Raw genomic sequence first — 21,209 nt, forward strand, 5'->3', positions numbered from 1 at the left:
TTTGTGGGTACATAATAGTTGTACAAATTTATGGGGTACTTGTGATATTTTGATACAGGCATACAATATGTAATGATCTCGTCTGACTAATTGGGATATCCATCACCTCAAACATTTATTGTTTCTTTGTGTTGGGAACATTGTAAATCCACTCTTCTAATTATTTTGAAATATACAATAAATTATTGTAAACTATAGTTACTTTTGTACCAAACTAACAAATCAGCTTCTAGATATAGTTAGCACTTTGGACAAAATACAGAAATAGAGGGATAAGGTAAACAACACCATGAAAATGCAACTAGCCAACTCTAAAATATGGGAAGTTCTATGTTACAAATGTGATTTGATTTCTTTAACAAATAATTTAACGGGAAAATAAAAGTGATGTGTGGTGGGGGAAAGGTGAACTGTTAAAATTTAAAGGAGACTTTGGAGAGTATCATCTAAGCACAAAGCGTGGACCTTATTTAAATCTTCTTTCACACAAACCAAATATAGAAAGATATTTTTCAGAGAAGTGGTGAGCTTTTTACATTTGACTTACTAGATATTGTTTATTATTAGATATTATGTAGATAATAATATTAGATATTCAAGAATTTAAAGTCTTTATTTTTTAGTGATGCAAAAGTATTTACAGATATCTGGAATTTGCTTTGAAATGATCTAGCAGTAGGGGAGGGGAGGGTTGGTTAGATAATAGGACAAATAAGTGACAGTAGAAAATAGAGGGATGGTTATGTTGATTATAAGAGACTTAAAATACACATTGAGTAAATGCATTGTGAAAATTTTGTTTGGACCCTGATCTAAATAAAGTATAAAGAGACATTTTTTGAGACAGTTCAGAAAATTGACCATGAACGAGGTTTTTTTTTTTTTTTTTTGAGACAGAGCCTCACTCTGTTGCCCAGACTGGAATGCAATGGTGTGATCTCGGTTCACTGCAACCTCCACCTCCCGGGTTCAAGCAATTCTCCTGCCTCAGCCTCCCAAGTAGCTGGGATTACAGGCATGTGCCAACAGGCCCGGCTAATTTTTGTATTTTTAGTAGAGACGGGGTTTCACCATGTTGGTCAGGCAGGTCCTGAACTCCTGACCTCTTGATCCACCCACCTCAGCCTCCCAGAGTGCTGGGATTACAGGTGTGAGCCACCGCACCCGGCCCAAATGAGGTATTATATGACATTTATCAAGTATAACTAGTTTGCTGTGTATGTAATTGTGTATCTGTTTTGTAGAGACAGAGTCTCACCGTGTTGCCCAGGCTGGTCTTGAACTCTTGGGTTCCCATCTCGGTCTTCCAAAGTGTTGGCATAAGCCACTGCATATTGCCTTGTAACTGATTTTTTTAAAGTCACTATTTATTAGGCATATATTCTGAATTATTTACAGGTGAACAGATGTGATATCTCTAATGTGCTTTAAAATATTCTAGCAAAACAAACAAAGAGATAGAGTCAACAGATTTGCAGTGTTAATTATTGAAGTTGAATGATGTCCACGTAGGTGGGTCATGTTAACATTCTCTATACTTTTGTGTATGTTTGGAAATTTCTCTAATAGGAAGCAAAAACAACACCCTTCACCAACTTTTTTACTTACTTTAGCTTTATGACTTGATTTATTGTTCATTTTCAAAAGCTTTCCCAGCTGTTGTGTTTTAGAGTGACCTTACTGCGTTACATAGTGAATCCTGTGGAGATTTTTATTTAAACTGCATTGAAATTACATTTTAATACAATTAGAACTGACATCTTTATGTTGTGGAAGTTTTGCAGCTAGGAATTGTAACATTTTAAAGTTTGTCATTCCTGTCATTCCTGTGGTATTGCAAACCTATTGATAATTTTGTATTGAATTTGTGTCTGCCTGCTTTGCTAGATTCTCTTGTAAGATCAAGTAGTTTTCCAGTAAATTTTCTTGGAATTTCTAAGTGGAATACATTTTCTGAAAATTAACATCTTTTTAAAATTTTTCTCTTATATTGGCTAAGAATTCTAAAATATGCAACTATATTAGTGATAGCTATATTCTTTGCTTTTTGAATAATAACTTTTATTTTGTTTGACTTTATTGTTTTGCTTTATTTCTTGCATTTTTTTCATGATATAAGTAATACATAATAACATTTTGGAGGTAAATTTTAGACAATCTTGAAATACATGGAACAAAAGCATCAAAGTTACCTGACCCATTAACCTCGGCGCCCAGAGCTGCTTTGCTTGTCGGTCTGTTGTGCCTTCTTAAGATCCCCATAATATTTATGTAGATGAAATTGTTCTTAACAGTGCAGTGGTATTATATCTTTTTCAGTTATTACCCTAGCACTAGAGATCTGCGGATTTAAAAAAATGATTTTACTTAACTTTTCTAAGTTGAGTTCTAGCATTTAAAGATCAATAGTTCTTAAAAGCTATGTATGTTTATTTCTAATTAATATCTAGAGGAAAATCCAACTTACTGATTGATAGGGTCTTGGCATTTTCTTTTCTTTTTTTTGAGATGGAGTCTCACTCTGTCACCCAGGCTGGAGTGTAGTGGCGCGATCTTGGCTCACTGCAGCTTCTGTCCCCCGGGTTCAAGCAATTCTCCTGTCTCAGCACCCCCGAGTAGCTGGGACTATAGGCACCCGCCACCACACCTGGCTAATTTTTGTATTTTTAGTAGAGACAAGGTTTCACCATGTTGGCCAGGCTGGTCTTGAACTCCTGACCTCAGGTGGTTCACCCGCCTCGGCCTCCCAAAGTGCTGGCATTATAGACGTGAGCCACCGCACCTGGCCGGGTCTTGGCATTTTCATAGTCCAAGTTCTATTTGAATTAATCCATCAGCTTTAATTAAAATGTTAAAATCTTGAATTTGTATCCCTTATTTATATTTTTCCTGCTTTTTGTGTTCTTGTTACTACAGTTTAGAAAAAACTAAAGACAGGAAATGGGTTTGCACATTTTTCTTTATCTCTGTTATTTTACTCTCAGGCTAAACTGGGAAGTCTTATCTTTTTAATTTTTTAAAAATTATTTTTAAACTTTTTGTTTTTTCTTTTGAGAGAGTCTTGCTCTGTTGTCCAGGCTGGAGTGCAGTGTCTAGATCTCAACTCACTGAAACCTCTGCCTCCTGGGTTCAGGCGATTCTCCTGTCGTAGCCTCCCGAGTAGCTGGGATTACAGGTGCCCAATAGCATGCCCAGTTAATTTTTTGTGTTTTTAGTAGAGATGGGGTTCCACTATGTTGGTGAGCTGGTCTCAAACTCCTGATCTCGGGTGATCCACCTGCCTTGGCCTCCCAAAGTGCTGGGATTACAGGCATGAGCCACCGTGCCTGGCCTAAACTTTTATTTTAAATTCAAGGGTACATTTGCAGGTTTATGTAGGTATATTCGTGTCATGGGGGTTTGTTGTACAGATTATTTTGCCATTCAGGTATTAGTCCTAGTACCCAATAGTTATTTTTTTCTGATCCTCTCCCTCCTCCCATCCTCCACCCTCAAGCAGGCCCCAGTGTCTGTTGTTCCCTCTGTGTATCCATGTGTTCTCATCGTTTAGCTTCCACTTATAAGTGAGAACATGCAGTATTTGGTTTTCTGTTCCTGTATTAGTTTGCTAAGGATAATGGTCTCCAGCTCCATCCATGTTCTTGCAAAAGACATGATCTCATTCGTTTTTGTGACTGCATATTATTCCATGGTGTCTATGTACCACATTTTCTTTATCCAGTCTGGCATTGATAGGCATTTAGGTAGATTCCATGTCTTTGCTATTAGGAATAGTACTGCAGTGAACATACGCATGCATGTATCTTTATGGTAGAATGATTGATATCCCCTTGTGTATATACCCAGGAATGGGATTGTGCTGGGTTGAATGGCGGTACTGTTTTTAGCTCTTTGAGGAATACACACACTGTATTCCCCAGTGATGGAACTAACTTACACTCTAACAGTGTATAAGCGTTCCCTTTTCTTTCTTTTTTTTTTGAAATGGAGTCTCGCTCTGTCGCCCAGGCTGGAGTGCGGTGGCGCAACCTTGGCTCACTGCAAACTCTGCCTCCTGGGTTCACGCCATTCTCCTGCCTCAGCCTCCCAAGTAGCTGGGGCTACAGGTGCCTGCCACCATGTCCAGCTAATTTTTTTGTATTTTTAGTAGAGATGGGGTTTCACCGTGTTAGCCAGGATAGTCTCCATCTCCTGACCTCGTGATCCGCCCGCCCCGGCCTCCCAAAGTGCTGGGATTACAAGTGTGAGAAGTGTTCCCTTTTCTCCACAACCTCACCAGCATCTGTTATTTTTTGACTTTTTAAAAATAGCCATTCTGGCTGGTGTGAGATGGTTTATCCTGGTTTTGATTTACATTTCTCTAGTAACAGTCTTTTGAAAAGTGTCTGTTCATGTCCTTTGCCCACTATATAATGGTTTTTTTTTTTTTCCTTGTAAATTTGTTTAAGGTTCTTATAGATGCTGGATATTAGACTTTTGTCAGATGCATAGTTTGCAGATATTTTCTCCCATTCTATAAATTGTCTGTTTACTATGTTGATGGTTTTTTTTGCTGTGCAGAAGCTCTTTAGTTTAATTGGAGCCGATTTGTCAATTTTTGCTTTTGTTGTGATTGCTTTTGGTGTCTTTGTCATGAAATCTTTGCCAGTTCCTGTGTCCAGAATGGTATTGCCTAGGTTGTCTTCTGGAATTTTTATAGTTTTGAGTTTTATATTTGAGTCTTTAATTCATCTTGAGTAGATTTTTTTTTTTTTTTTTTTTGAGACAAAGTCTCGCTCTTGTCACCCAGGCTGGAGTGCAATGACGCCATCTTGGCTCACTGCAACCTCCACCTCCCCAGTTCGGGTGATTCTCCTGCCTCAGCCTCCTGAGTAGCTGGGCTTAGGGGTACCTGCCACCACGTCCAGCTAATTTTTGTATTTTTAGTAGAGATGGGGTTTCACTATGTTGGCTAGGCTCGTCTCGAATTCCTGACCTTAGGCAATCCACCTGCCTCGGCCTCCCAAAGTGCTGGGATTATAGGCATGAGCCACCAGAGTTGATTTTTTATATGATGTAAGGAAGGGGGTTTAGTTTCAACCTTCTGCATATGGCTAGCCAGTTATCCCAGAACCATTTATTGAATAGGGAGTCCTTTCCCCATTGCTTGTTTTTGTCAATTTTGTTGAAGATTAGATGGTTGTAGGTATGTGGCCTTATTTCTGGGCTCTCTAGTTTGTTCCATTGGTCTGTGTGTCTGTTTTTGTATCAGTACCATGCTGTTTTGCTTATCACAGTCCTGTAGTATAGTTTGAAGTCGGGTAACATGATGCCTCCAGCTTGTTCTTTTTGCTTAGGATTACCTTGGCTATTTGGGCTCTTTTTTGGTTTTATATGAATTTTAGAATAGTTTGGAAATCTTACCATTTTAGAAAATTGTGGTGAAATGCAAAAAAAAAAAAAAAAATTCCATCATTACCATTTTAAAGCATACAGTTCAATGGTACTAATTCACACTGTTATGCATCCATCACCATCATCTAGGTAATCTTAGCCTTTAGCATTGAATGACTTTTCTAAGCTATCACCGTTTAACATTTTACCCATACCAGTTAGTTCCTTGATTAGAGAAAAACTAGCAAATGGAATTTTAGTCATTAACACAGTATCTTTTCATTTCTTCTAATGTTCCCATCAGGCAAATTATTATTATTTATATAATAAAACATTATTTATCTAATGTTCCCATCAGGCAAATTTATTTCAGGCAAATAAATTATTATTTATGAAATTTTAATTCATTCATGAATAAATATGGGAATAGTTAACATCTCATACATATAATGCCCAATTTCTTTCTCCTAGATTAAATACTTAAAATATTTTTACCTTCTTGAGGGTAAGGATTATTATATCTGCTTTATTCTTCACCGAAAATTCCTACAATGCATACTTTTGAAGTTCCTACTGAGTTTAATGAAATTGATTCTTTTTAAGATTTCATTTTAGAAGTATATTCATTGGATCATGATTTGTATTTTTCATTCATGCAATATTCATGTTAAAAATTACCTTATTTCTTCTCCTACTTTTCTAGGTGGAGTCAATTCTTTTCTTCCTTGTGTTACTCATTTTACGCCCCATTATAGTACTTGTTATTTTGTATTTTGACTGGTTGTCTACTTGTCTGTCTCCACTAATACTGGGGTTTCTTTTAAAAATAAATTGTACCTGATTTATTTTTATATGCACAGGCCTTCCACCAAGGCAGATACATTTTTTCCTTGGATCATTTGAAAGTAGATTGCCAACATGACATGATGCCCTATTACCCTCAATGCTTGAATGTGTATTTTCTACAAATGAGAACATTCTTCTATATAACCATAAAAAAGTCAAATCAATAAATTTTCACCATCTAATTTTGCAACTCCATTTCAGTTTCACTGATTGTCCCAGTAACTAGCAGAAGGATCTAGTTAGGGGAAACTATACTTTTTTTTTGTTTGTTTTTTGAGATGGAGTCTTGCTCTGTCACCAGGCTGCAGTGCAGTGGTGAGATCTCGGCTCACTGCAACCTCCCAACTGCCTGGTTCAAGCGATTCTCCTGCCTCAGCCTCCCAAGTAGCTGGGATTACAGGCAGATGACACCACGCCCAGCTAATTTTGTTTTGTAATTTTAGTAGAGACGGGGTTTCACCATGTTGGCCAGGATGGTCTGGATCTCCTGACCTCGTGATCCACCCTCCTCGGCCTCCCAAAGTGCCAGGATTATAGGCATGAGCCACTGCGCCTGGCTGGAAACTGAATTTTTATATCTCTTTAATCTTCATTCTGGAACAGGTCATTATTATTTCTTTGCCATTTATGCTCTCAGCACATTTAAATATTACAAGTCATTTATTTTTTGTCAAAAATGCCTCAATTTTTTATCTGATGTTTCGTTATGATTAGATTTAGCTTACTCATCTTTGACAAGAATGTCACAGAGCAGGTGCTGGTTCTATTTGCATCCTATCAGGAGGTACATGATTTTGAGTTGTTATTGATGATGATCAGTTTAATCACATGACTGAGATGGTGTCGGCTGGTCTTCCTCACTATGCAGTTACTCTTTTGCACTTACAAAAATTTATAGGTTTTTGGGGCAGTAATTTAAAGCTATGTAAATATGCCATTCTGCATTGAACTTTCAATTCATTCCTTTATTTACCTATCATTTTGGTCTCATAGATTCCTATTTTATTCAATGGATTATATTTGCTCAATAATTACTTATTAGAGTGCACAAAATGTCCCACATTTGGCCAGTGGGAGCCCAATAAGTTGGTGTCTGTGTCCTTTTGACATATCTTCATCACTCTTTGAGCTTGTCCTTACTTTCTGGCACAACTAACTTGCTTACCCTTAAGTTTAGTTATCATTCGTTTTTGTCTCTTTCATATGGAAGTTTTAAATTTGATGAGCATTTTACCTAGAGTTAATATTTCAGTGTGCTGCTGGGCACATTTTATTTCTTACCTCTTTTTCAAACCCCGTCCCGTCTGTTCTAGTCACTGGAGATGCTCTATCTCATCTCTGAGCTTTTAGAATTTGGATATTTTAAGCACTTAACATCTATTTTTGATACCTCTTTGTATTAAAGTTATTTGCCATTTAATTTATCTATAAGTCCAATATGGAAATAGAAATTTTGCTTAAGCTTTTTGGCATCTCTCATGCATAGAATGGAGCCTAGCATATTGTAGTGCAAATGTTTGCTAATGCCAGTGATGTTCCTACTTAACAGGTAGGAAAATCAAATAGAAATTATTTAAATGATTATGCTCTAGAACACACTCTGTATGGGAGACTGGGAATTTCTAAACCCCAAATACCAGGACCTCAGTGACCATAAAATTAATTTTATAAGGTTCTACAGAAAATTATTTTGAACTGATATATAAAATTTAACACCAGTCGTGAAATCTGTATTTCACATGATTTGGCCCTCTTTGAGTACTACAAAAGCATGTTTTTTCTGGATTCTTCCAAGAACTCTGACAGTACTTTAATCAGGCAAGGAAAAGAATTCAGTGTGTGAATCTAATTATACTGAATTAAGTTGTTTTGTGGTCTATGACTTGGGATATCCTTTGCATCTGACAGTAATTTTCCTCATAAAGCAAATATGTAGTAAGAAAAATAGTCCTTGTTTTCAACAGTAAGTATTAACCTTACACATATTTTGTTAACATACTTTCTCAAACAGACTCAAGTCATTTTTGAACTTAACATGCTAATTTTGGCGAATGACAAACTTGCTTTTGAAACATCTGTAAATCAGAAAAGTGTTAATTTTACCATACTAGAATAATACTGCCTAATAATATGGTTAGTATCTTCAATTGTCAAGGGGAAAATCATCTAGTTATTCAGTATTATTAATTGGTAACTATTTGATGGTCATTTTAGATAAATGCAAATATTTGTTTTTAGTGTGAACATGTTCCAAGTATTTCCTAGTTATGCTTATACTAATACTCAAATTTAACTGGACTTCATGTATTTTTTTTTGTGAATCTAGCAACCCTGTCCATGACCCTATATATGGTCATATAACTCTTCAGTTTTTCCCCAAAAACATCATTTTTACTGAGATATAGTTTATATACTATAAAATTCATTTTTAAAAGTGTAATTCAGTGGTTTTTGTTATGTTTTTAGAGTTTGCATGTCATCACTAGTATCTAATTTCAGGACATTTTTATAATCCTTAAACCTCTTATCCATTAGCAGTCACTCCTCATTCCTATTTTCCCAGCTCCCCTATATACTTGGATGCTGATTAGTAATTATATAACTAAGGACAGGCAGAATACTTCCTCTAATCTTCAAGTTACTCTTCTGTAAAATGGGGCCAATACCGACTTCAGAGTTTATTGCAGGAATATCAGAAATACTATATGTAAAATGCTTAGCAAAGCACCTTGCACAGTAAATGCCAAATAAAGAGTCATTATTAGGACCTCTACTTTTGGCCAATATAGAGTTAAGAACTGAATTAACCCTCCTACCTGAAACAACTAAACAACGAACAGTGGTTTTCTAGTTACTGTACATCAGTCATTGAAAGATGGTGATCCCTGAGAGATGAAGAACACACAAGAGGATGCCTATGGTTGCCCCAATTTATTGCTTTGAAAGAGTTTCCAGTCATGGTGCAGGAAGGGGGAACCCTAATGGAGCCTGGTAGTTTATTGGTGAGATATTGCTAAGAGTCCCGGGAGGCCAAGATCATAGATTCTCAATATAGTGCACCAGAGACTTGGGAGCTGCAGAGAGAGAGAATCCTGGAGATCTGTAGAGGAGACATGAGAACAAAGAAAGAACTATCATCAGATCAGAAAGGCAAGAGTAAAACTATCTTTTATTCAAAAGTGACATGATTGTCTATGTTGAAAAACTAAAGGGTTTTATTTTATTTTTTTAAAAAGAACTAATAAATGATTTTAACAAGGTTACAGGATATTAGACCAATATACAAAAGTCAGTTGCACTTCTATATACTAACAACAATGAATCGATCACTTAAAAAAATCCAAAAGTATATACTACTGACATTCAATAAGCAAGACTTGTACTCTGAAAAGTAGAAAATATTGCTGAGAGTAAAGACCTAAATAAATGGAGAATTAAACCATTTTCTTGTGCTAGAATACTTACCATCATTTAAAATGTCAGTTCTCTCCAGATTTGTCCATAGACTCGATGTAATCTGCATCAGTATCCCAGCAGGGTTTTCTTTTGGTAGACATTAACAAGATAAATTCACATGAAAATGCATAGCACTTATGAGCAAAATAATTTTGAAAAAGAAAAAGTTGGAGGAATGTTACTACCTATATCAAGACTTACTAAAACTACAATAATCAGTAGGGATCTTGTGACCATTCCCACACATGTGGAGACAACTTATTTTTGACAAAGGTGCAAAGATGTGAAGTGGAGAAAGGTTAGTCTTTTCAACAAATTAACTCAAATTAGATCGTAGACTTAAATGTAGAACCTACAACTATAAAGTTATAAGAGCACCAAAAGGAACCTTTGTGACTCGGGTTAGGGACAGACATTCAAAATGTGACACCAAGGTTGGACACAGTTGTAATTCCAGTACTTTGGGAGGCTAAGGTGGGAGGATCGATTGAGTCCAGGAGTTCAAGACCAGACCGGGAAACATAGGGAGACTAAGCAAAAAATAATTAGCCAGGCCTGGTGGTGCATGTCTGTAGTCCCAGCTCCTTGGGAGGCTGAGGTGGGAGGATTGCTTGAGCCTGGGAGGTCAAGGTTGCAGTGAGTCATGATCACGCCACTGCACTCCAACCTGGGAAACAGAGCAAACCCCGTCTCAAAAAGAAAAAAAAGTTTTTTCGTTTTTGCTTTGCAAAATTTTCTATTCCAAAGTCCATTAAAGAAAAATTGATAAAGTAGATTTCATCAAAATGAAACACATCTGCTCTTTGAACAAAACCATTAAGAGAATGAAAAGACACAAGTTGTATGTCTTATGTCCACGATACCTTTAAAGAACTAACTCCCTGCAGTCAGTGAATAGAGGAATTAAATTTCTCATATTTCATACATTGCTGTTGGTACAACTTCTCTGGGAAATAATTTTGCATTTACTTAAAATATTAATATGTACTTACCATAGAACCCAGCAATTTCAGTCCTGGGCAGATTGTTCATATTATAAAATTCATGTTGTTCAGGATGATGTCCAGAATTACTCAATGGTTTTTTTCCTGTGGTTACCATAACAAATTGCCATGAACTTGGGAGCCTAAAATATCGAAATTTTATTCTCTTACAGTTTTGGAGGGCAAAAATATAAAATCAAAATGTAAGCAAGGCTGCACTTCCGTTGGAAATTCTGAGGAAGAATTTGTTCTTTGCCTTTTTCTAGCCTCTGGTGGCCTTTAGCATTCTTTTGAGTTATAGCCACATCACTCAGTCTCTGTCTCTCTGATTGTATTACATCCTCCTCATTTCTGAGTCTGCTCCTCTTCTGTATTTCTTGTAAACATACATGTGATTGTTTTAAGTACCAACCTGGATAACCCAGGATAAGCCCCTTCTTTTAGGATCTATAACCTAATCATTTACTTTGCCAAAGAGTAACTCTTTGATCTTTTGAGGGATGTGGACATGTCTTTTGGGGGCTATAATTCACTTCTCTGTATTCCATCCTCTGCCCCCCAGTATTCATGTTCATGCCATATGCTAAGTATTACCTCTTTTGCCTACCAACATCCCCCAAAGTCACAACCCATTACAGCATGAACTCTAAGTCTAAATTATTATCAGCTCAAAGGTCCAATCTTATCATCTCAGTCATCTGACTCTGGTATGGCTGAGACTCTGGAATTCATCCTGGGGCGAAATTCCTGTGCCTCTGTGGAGCTATGAAACTACAATAAAACTTACCTTCTGCCAAAATACAGTAGTAGGATGTGCATAGGATAGACATTTCAAAAGGGAGAAGTGGAAAAGAATAAAGGAGTCACTGGTTTCAAACATGTTTAAAATCTAGCAGGGCAAATTCCATTGTGTTTCAAGGCCAGAGTTTCCCATCTGGCTTGAGGCGCTGCCCTCCTGGACTGTGGCTTCATTTTCTGGGCCTATGGCTCTGCCCATTCCTGCCTTTGTACACACAGCTTAGGCCTTCTAAGCGCACATCTCTGCCCTTGGAGTCATTCATACATTTTATTGGGTAGCCCAGGTTTGCACCTAGGTAGCTCTATCAGCCTGTTTCCTGCTTGTAGAGTTTTGTAAGTGCAGCACCCACTGCCACCGCCTTCTCCTCCTCCTCCTCCCCCCCTCCTCCCCCCCTCCTCCTCCTCCTTCTTCTTCCTTTCTTCCTCTTCCTCTCCTTCTCCTTCTCCTCCTTCTCCTCCTCCTCCTCCTACTTCTTCCTCCTCCTCCTTCTCCTCTTTTAAATCATGCCTTTGTGCCTTTCAGTCCAAGATGGCAGTGTTTCTGCAGATACTACATTCTCCAAAACCTTGTGTATCTCCTGTGTGTGTCATGGGAATCCATGCCATCAAACAAGAGGACACTCCACAGATCTTTCTTGGATTTCCCTGTCTATTCCTGGCTTCTGCTGATTGAGTGGATTCATGAAACACATGCCTAATGTCTTCAGCAGAATGTTGTCAAGCTATACTCTTGGCTTTCAGAGCACATTTTCCTAGCCATGAAACTCCTCATAGTAGCATCTTTTTCTCCTTGGTAGGATATTCAAATACCAGAAGATCCAAAGGAAGTATTATTTAATGGTAAAATTAGAAGCACTCTGAATGGCAGTAAGGGAGATATTTGAGGTCAGGGAGAAATTTTGAAAAACTTCATATCATAAATTTTGAAATCATTTGAAATCATTTCCACCATTTAGCCATGATGGAATGATAGGAATTGAATTAAACCTCTGTGTCAGTTAAGATTCGACCAGAGAAACAGGATCAGTAGGGCATTAAAGAGGTTTACATGATTACATTGGCATACATGATTCTGGGGGCTGGCTAGGCTACTCTGAAATCAGTAGGGCTGGCCAGAAGGAATGTCCAGGAGGAAACTCTCAGGCAGGAGCTCTTGCTTCAATCTATAGGATCGGAATAGTCACATTAGCAGAATGAACCCCAAGATTACCCAGAGGTAGTAAATTATAAAAATTATTTTATTTATAAAATAAATTTTCAATTTTGGAATCATTTTAGGGTTACAGAAAAGTTGGGAAGATAATATAGAAAGTTTCTATAGATTCCATATCAATTTTCTCCTTTTTTATACTTCAAAAAATTGAGATTAAAATATACATATAAAATTTACCATCTTTACCATTTTTAAGTGTACAGTTCAGTGGTAATAAATACATTTATATTCATTTTCTTCCCCTTCATTGCCCCCTGCCCCACACTTCCTGGCCTCTGATAACTGCCATTCTACTTTTTTTTTTTTTTTTTTTTTTGAGATGGAGTCTCGCTCTGTCGCCCAGGCTGGAGTGCAGTGGCCGGATCTCAGCTCACTGCAAGCTCCGCCTCCCAGGTTTACGCCATTCTCCTGCCTCAGCCTCCCGAGTAGCTGGGACTACAGTTACCCACTACCGCGCTCAGCTAATTTTTTGTATTTTTTAGTAGAGACGGGGTTTCACCATGTTAGCCAGGATGGTCTCGATCTCCTGACCTCGTGATCCACCCGTCTTGGCCTCCCAAAGTGCTGGGCCATTCTACTTTCTATCTTCATGAGACCCACTGTTTTTTGTGTTTTTTTTTTTTTTCACATCAGATGGGTAATGTGCTGACGTTGTAACGAGACTTAAGGGAGGCACATCTCACACAGCAGTGTGAAAACCCAATCGTCATGCTTATGAACTGCAAAAGGATCAAAGATCCACTTTTGTAGTTCCCACCTAGGAGTGAGATCATGCAACATTTCACTGTGCCTGGCTTATTTCTCTTAACATAGTGGCCTCCAGTTTCAGCTATGTTGCTGCAAATGACAGGATTTCATTCTTTTTTTAATAGCTGAATATTTCATTGCTGTATATACCATATATGCTTTATACTTTCATCTGTTGATGAACACTTAGAGTGATTCCATATTTTGGCTGTTGTGAACAGTGCTGCAGCAAACATAGAAGTACAGATATCCCTTAGATGCATTGATTTTCTTTTTTTTGGCTATATACATGGTAGTAGAATTGCTGGATCATATGGTAATTCTATTTTTAGTTTTCTGAGGAACCTCCATACTGTGCTCCATAAGTGGCTGCACTAATTTACGTTTCCACCAGCAGTGTGCAAGGGTCTCTTTTCTCCACATTCTCACCAGCATCTTTTATTGATTGTCCTTTTGACACAAGCCGTTTTTACTAGGGTGAGATGGTATCTCATTGTGGTTTTGATTTGTGTTTCTCTGATGACTAGTGATGTTGAGCATTTTTTTTCATATACCTATTGGCTATTTGTATGTCTTCTTTTGAGAAATATGTGTTCAGACCTTTGCCTATTTTAAATTTTCTTATTTTTTCTTTTGTTTCTAATTGGGTTGGATTTTGCCCATTTTAAAATCAGATTATTTGGGGGTTTTTGCTGTTGAGTTACTTGAGCTCTTTATATATTGTAGTTACAAATTCTTTGTCAGATGAATAGTTTGCAAATATTTCCTCCCATTTTGTGGGTTGTTTCTTCACTTTGTTGATTATTTCTTTTGCTGTGTAGAAGCTTGTTCGCTTCAGGTAATCTCATTTGTCTATTTTGCTTTGGTTGTCTGTGTTTTGAGGTTTTACACAAAAAGGCTTTGCCCAGACCAGTGTCCTGGACTGTTTCCCCAAAATTTTCTTTTAGTAGTTTCATAGTTTGAGGTTTTAGATTTATGTTTTTAATCCATTTTTGTTGGATTTTTGTTGTGGTGAGAGATAGAGGTCTAGTTTCATTATTCTGCATAACTATCCAGTTATTACAGCACCACTTATTGAAAAGACTGTTCTTTCACCTTTTTATGTTCTTGGCATCTTTGTCAAAGATGAATTGGCTGTAAATGTATGGATTTATGTTTAGTTTCTCTAGACCATTCCATTGGTCTATGTATCTATTTTTATGCCAGCACCATGCTGTTTTGATTATTATAGACGTGTAGTAAATTTTGAAGTCAGGAAGTGTGATGCCTTCAGTTCCTTTGGCTCAGGATTGCTTTGGCTATTTGTGGTCTTTTGTGGTTCCATATAAATGTTAAGTTTTTTTTTCCTATTTCTGTAAAGAATGTCATTGGAATTTTGATAGGGATTGCATTGAATCTGTAAACTACTTTGGATAGTATTGTGGTTTTAACAGTATTCTTCTGATCCATAAGCATGGAATATCTTTCCATTTTTTGTGCCTTCTTCAATTTCTTTCATATTTCATAGTTTTTATAGATCTTTCACTTCTTTAGTTAGATTGAGACCTAGGAGTTTTATATTTTTGTAGCTGTTACAAATGGGATTGATTGCTTTCTGGATTTTTCAGATTGTTCTCTGTTGATGTATATAAATGCTAATGATTTTTATATGTTCATTTTGTAACTTGCAACTTGACTGAATTCACTGATCAGCTCTAACAATTTTTTGGTGAGTTCTGTAACCTTTTCTGGGTTAAGATCATGTTGTATGCAAACAAGGCTAATTTGAATTCTTCCTTTCCAATTTGGTTGCCCTTTATTTCTTTCTCTTGCCTAATTACTCTGGCCAGGACTGGCAGTATTACACTGAGTAACAGTAGTGAGACTGGGCATCCTTGTCTTGTTCTAGTCTTCAGAGGAAAAACCTTCATTTTTTTCCCTGTTCAGTATGATGGTAGCTGTGGATTTGTCATAAATGGTTTTATTATTTTGAAGTATGTTGCTTCTATACCCGTTTTGATGAGGGGTTTTTTCCTATCATAAAGGATGTTGAATTTTGTAAAATACTTTTTCAGTATCTATTGAAATATGTGGTTTTTGTTCTTGATTCTGTTAATATGCTATATCATATTTATTCATTTGCTTATGCTGAACCATCCTTGCATCCCTGGAATGAATCCCATTTGATCATTATAAATGATCTTTTTAGTGTGTTGTTGAATTCTGTTCACTAGTATTTTGTTGAGGATTTTTCACATGGATGTTCATCAGGGATATTGGCCTGTAGTTTTCTTTTCTTGTTGTCGTGTCCTTATCTGATTTTAGTATCAAGGTAATGCTGGCCTTGTAGGATGAGTTTGGAAGTATGTCCTCCTCTTCAATTTTTTTGAAGAGTTTAAGTACAATTGGTATTAATTCTTCTTTACATGTTTGGTAGAATTCGGCAGTGAAGTTGTCAAGTCCTGGGCTTTTTTTGCTTTTTATGGAGGTTTTTTATTATAGCTTCAGTTTTGTTACTTTTTATTGGTTTGTTGAGGTTTTCTATTTCTTCATGATTCAATCTTGGAGGTTGTATGTTTCCAGAAATTTATCCGTTTCATCTAGGTTTTCCAATTTGTTGGAGTATAATTGTTCACAGTAGTCTCTAATGATTTTTTTGTGTTTCTGAGGTCTCAGTTGTTATGTGTCCTTTCTTTGTTTCTGATTTTATTTATTTAGGTCTTCTCTCTTTTTTCTTAGTCTAGCTCAAGGCTTGTTGATTTTGTTTACATTTTGGAAACCAATGTTTTGTTCTATTGATCTGTATTTCTTTTTAGCTTCAATTTCATTAGTTTCTCCTCTGATCTTTATTATTTCTGTCCTTCTACTATTTTTGGCTTTGGTTTGTTCTTGCTTCTAGTTCCTTGAGGTATATTCGTTAGGTTGTTTATTTGAAGCTTTTCATTTTTCTCATGTAGGCATTTATTGCTATAAACTTGCCTCTTAGTACTGCTTTTGCTGTATTCCATAGGTTTTGGTATATTGGATTTTTTTTTTTTTTTAAATCGAGTCTCGCTCTCTTGCCCAGACTGGAGTGCAATGGCACAATCTTGAGTCACTGCAGGCTCTATCTCCTGAGTTCAAGTGATTCTCCTGCCTCAGCCTCCAGAGTAACTGGGAGTACAGGTACCCGCCACCACTCCTGGCTAATTTTTGTATTTTTAGTAGAGACGGAATTTCACCATGTTGGCCAGGCTGGTCTCGAACTTCTGACCGCAAGTGATCTGCCCCCTCAGCCTCCCAAAGTGCTGGGATTACAGGCATGAGCCACCATGCCTGGCCTGTATATTGCATTTCCATTTTTCCATTTTCATTTGTTTCAAGACATTTTAAAATTTCTTTCTTTATTTCTTCATTGACCCATTGGTCACTCAGGAGCATGTTTTTAAATTTCTATGTGTTTATATATTTTCCCCAGTTCTTCTTGTTAAGTTCTAGTTTTAGTCCATTGTGGCCAGAAAAGATACTTGATATGATTTTTATTTTAAAAGTTTTGTTCAGATTTGTTTTATGACCTCAGATATGGTCTCTTCTAGAGAATGTCCCATGTGCTGGTAAAGAAAATGTGTGCTGCAGCAGTTGGATAAAATGTTCTCTAAACATCAGTTAGCCTTGTTGGATCTAGTATGTAGTTTAACTCTGCTGTTTCATTGTTGATTTTATGTTTGAATGATCTGTGCGTTACTGGAATAGGGTCTCCTTCTTTTATTGTATTACAGTCCATCTCTGTTTTAGTTCTATTAATATTTTCTTTATAGACTTGAGATATCCAGTATTGGTTGAATATTTATAATTGTTACATATGCTTGCTTAATTGGCCCCTTTATCATTGTATAGTGCCCTTCTCTGCTCTTTTTATAATCTTAGATTGTCTATTTTCTCATAAAAGTATAGCTATTCCTGCTCTGTTTTGGTTTCCAGATACGTGGAGTATCTTTTCTCACCCCTTCACTTTCAGTCTATGTGTGTCTTTATGGGTGAAGTGGATTTCTTGAAGGCAACATAAAATTTGGTCTTGTTTCTTTATCCATTCAGCCTAGTCTGTACCTTTTAGTTGGATAATTGAGACCATTTACATTCAGTGTTATTATTAATAAGTAAGAAGTTACTACTGCCATTCTTTTGCTTGTTTTCTGGTTGTTTCTTTCTTAGTGCCTTCCTTTGTGGATCAGTTATTTTCTCTGGTAGTATGCTGTTAATTTCTTGCTATTTCTTTTTAGTGAGTCTGTTACAGGATTTTGTGTTACAAGTTTTTGTGTTGTGGTTACCAGGAGGCTTACAGAAACATCTTATAATAGATATAAAAAGTTATTTTAAAGAGACTACAACTTATCTTAGATCACAAATAGAAGAGTAGAAACAAAGGCAGGCAAAAGAACATGTAAAAAGAATTTATACTTTTACTCGATCACCCAGCGTCTTTTTTTTTGTTTTGTTTTTGAGAAAAGTCTTACTCTGTTACCCAGTGGCACGATCTCAGCTCATTGCAACCTCCATCTCCTGGGTTCAAATGATTCTCCTGCCTCAGCCTCCTGAGTAGCTGGGATTACAGACATGTGCCACCATGCCTAGAGACAGGGTTTTACCACGTTGGCCACGCTGGTCTTGATCTCCTGACCTCAAATGATCTGCCCTCCAAAAGTGCTGGGATTACAGGTGTGAGATACCATGCCTGGTACCCCCAGCATCTTGACTTTGGTTGTATCAGTTTATATTTTTTGTATCATCTATGTCTTAACAGGTTGCTAATAGCGATTTTTTTTTTGATAGATTTGTCTTTTGGGTTTCATACTAGAGTTATGAGCAGATTGCACACCACCATTTCAGTTATAGAGTAGTTTGTGTTTCACCACGTACTTTTTACCAGTGAGTTTTATACCTTGAAAAGCTTTCTTTTTGCACATCAGAGTTTTCTTGGTTCAGATTGAATTATTCTTGTTAGCATTTCTTGTTAGGTGGGTCTGGTGGTGGCAAGTTATCTGTTTTTGTTTGTCTCAGAAATATTTTATTTCCCCTTCACATTTCAATATAATTTTGCTGAATACAGTATTCTTGAATGGCAGTGTTTTCTCCTTGAGCACTTTGAAAATGTTGTTATGCTCCCTCCTGGCTTATATGATTTACATTGGGAAGTCTGTTGCCAGACAAATTGGAGATACAGTATTTGCTTCTCTTCTCATGCTGCTTTTAGGATCTTCTCTTTGTCCTTGACCTTTGAGTGTTTTATTATTGTATGTGTTAGAGTATTTTTTTTTTGGGTTGACTGTTGTTCTCAGTCCTTCCCATAACTGGATATTTATATCGTTCTTAAGTTTTGGAAAGTTTTCCATTATTATTTCTTTGGCTGCATTTTCTACCCTTTACTCTTACCTCCCTCTTGAACACCAATAATTCTTAGATTTGGTCCTTTGAGGTAATTGTCTGCATCCTGTTGGTGGTATTCATTCCTTTTTGTTCTCCCCGCCCCCACCCCGGCCCCACCCCACCGCCCCCGGCCCCCCCCCACCAATTGTATGTTCAAATAGCCAGTATTTTAGGTCACTGATTCTTTCCTTCACTTGGTCCATTCCACTGTTGAGAGTCTCTAATGACTTCTTCAGTTCAGCAAGTATGTTTCTCAGTTCTAAAATTTCCACATTTTTTCCCCAATCTCTTTGTTAAATTTCTCTTATAAATTTCTGAATGATTTTCTGTGTTTTCTTTGGAGATCACTCAGTTTCCTTAAAACTGATATTTTGAATTCTTGGTCAGAGGGCTCACAGATCACTCTCTCATTAGGGTCTGTCACTGGAGTTTTGCTTTGTCCATTGGGGAGGTCATAATTCCCTACTTGCTGTTGTTTTTTTTTATGTGTATGTCTGTATCTTTGCATTGATACTTTATTTCAGTTATATCTGTCTACCTTATTTTGTTTTTATTGGGTACATTTTGCTTAGTGCATTTTTTTAAATCCTTTTAGAGTCAGGGCACATTTTGTTGCCCAGGCTGGAGTACAGTGGTGCAGTCATTGCTCACTGTAATCTTGAACTCCAGCTGGAGCAATCCTCTAACCTCAGCCTCCTGAGTAGCTAGGATTACAGGCACATGACACCATACCTGGCTACTTTAAAAAGAATTTTTTTTTTTTTTTTTTTTAAGAGACAGACTCTCATTGTGTTGCCCTGGCCTGTCACAAACTCCTGGCCTCAAGTGATCCTCTCACCTGCCTTGGCCTTTCAAAGCACTGGAATTACAAGCATGAGGCAGCATGTCTGGCCTGTTAGTGAATCTTTACAGCTAAGTTGTTGCCCTTTTTTTGGGATGTAGGTGGTACCTAAAGCCCAGGTTCACCTTGGTTCTGCTAAATTATTGCAGTGCTGCCTATTCTGTTTTGGGAGCATCCCAAAGTGGTTATCCCCATAGTGTGTAAAGTCTGGCTGGGAGTTTATGCCCAGGGACCTTTGTAATGTAGCTCCTACTGCATGGTGCTGCTGAACAGTCACTCTAATTTGGTGTCTCCTTTGGCCAAATAACGGAATAGAGTTTCCAGGGCTAGGGATGGTAGTCTAGCCTCCCCACTTTGTCTTTGCCTGTCCTCAGGGTTGTTTCTCCCATCAGGCAGCCACGGTACTTCCCAGTTAAGGCAAGGACAGTTTTCCTGCCAGAGCATCCAAGATGGTGGGGAACCTGGTTTACCACCTCAATCTCACTTTTTCCAGTATAGTGACCATGAGCTGGGGGGAGATTTTCTGTGCTCTTGATGCCAGGCAGAATCAGGGGAGGGGCATCACAGATCTGGAAGTCTGAATCTCTCACCATTCACTCTGAGGTTTTTTTTCCTCTTCTCTGTGGCCTCAGGAATTGTCTCATCCTCATATTTGAGTTCTGAGTGTTGCTGTTAAAATCTGGATACTATATATTTGTTTTTGGTTTTTTGCAGGGGTAGTGAATCCAGGTAGCTTCTATACCACCATTTTGGAACTGGAAGTCGCCATCTTCTAGTAGAAATTATTTTAAAGCATCTATTATTACTATGCTCAGTGATATGAAGAAAAATATGCTTCTTTTAAATAAAAGGGTAGGAAATGTCAGCAGAGAAAGAGAAAATACAGGAAATTACCTAGTGAAAAGTCTATAACTTAAAAATACAGTATGAAAAATAAAAATGAAATGGGTGTGTTAACAGCAGAATTTGATTGAGTAAATGAATTTGAAGATAGATCACTAGAAATTTCCAAACTGAATGAGTGAAAAAATAGAAAATAAGTAGAGCCTTAGCAACATGTGGTACAATATCAGAGGCATCATATCTGTAGTTATTGCAGAAGGTGAGGAGAGTAAGGGAAGAAAAAAAAAGTCTAAAAGTGGAAAACTTTCCACTTTTGTCAAAAGACATACATTTACAACTTCAAAAAGATAAGCAAACAACGCATCAGATTAAATACAACAAAAACCATGTCAAAGGACATCATAGTCATTTTTCTGAAAACCAAAGTAAGGAGGAAATCTTGAAAGTAGGCAGATGAAAGTAATGCATTGCACACAGAGAAAGTACATTTTAACACACTGTTGACTTCTCATTGGAAACCATGGAAGTCAGAAGACAGTGGAATAACATGTCTGAAGGACTCCAAGAATAAAATATTGGCCACCTGAAGTTTTCCATCAAACAACAATATCTCTCAAGGATGAAGGAGCAGTAAAGCCAGGACATCCACACTAGAAATTATGCTAATGGCACATAATACCAGAAGCAAACTAACATATTTAAGAAATAATGAAAAATGTGGTCATTT

At 37.1% G+C, this 21,209-nt stretch overlaps 1 protein-coding gene and 1 non-coding gene across 16 annotated transcripts in view; one reads left to right on the plus strand and one right to left on the minus strand.

Annotated features, from left to right (window-relative positions):
* LOC105476856 (BCAS3 microtubule associated cell migration factor) overlaps positions 1–21,209 on the plus strand; it is a 710,244-nt gene that overhangs the window by 261,634 nt on the left and 427,401 nt on the right. The window lies entirely within an intron of this gene.
* Positions 13,297–13,400, minus strand: LOC112425764 (small nucleolar RNA U13). The gene has a single exon (XR_003016908.1). It is a non-coding gene; the product is annotated as a small nucleolar RNA U13 (small nucleolar RNA).

This window comes from Macaca nemestrina, chromosome 17 (assembly GCF_043159975.1).
Source record: "Macaca nemestrina isolate mMacNem1 chromosome 17, mMacNem.hap1, whole genome shotgun sequence".
Taxonomy (NCBI): Eukaryota; Metazoa; Chordata; class Mammalia; order Primates; family Cercopithecidae; genus Macaca; species Macaca nemestrina.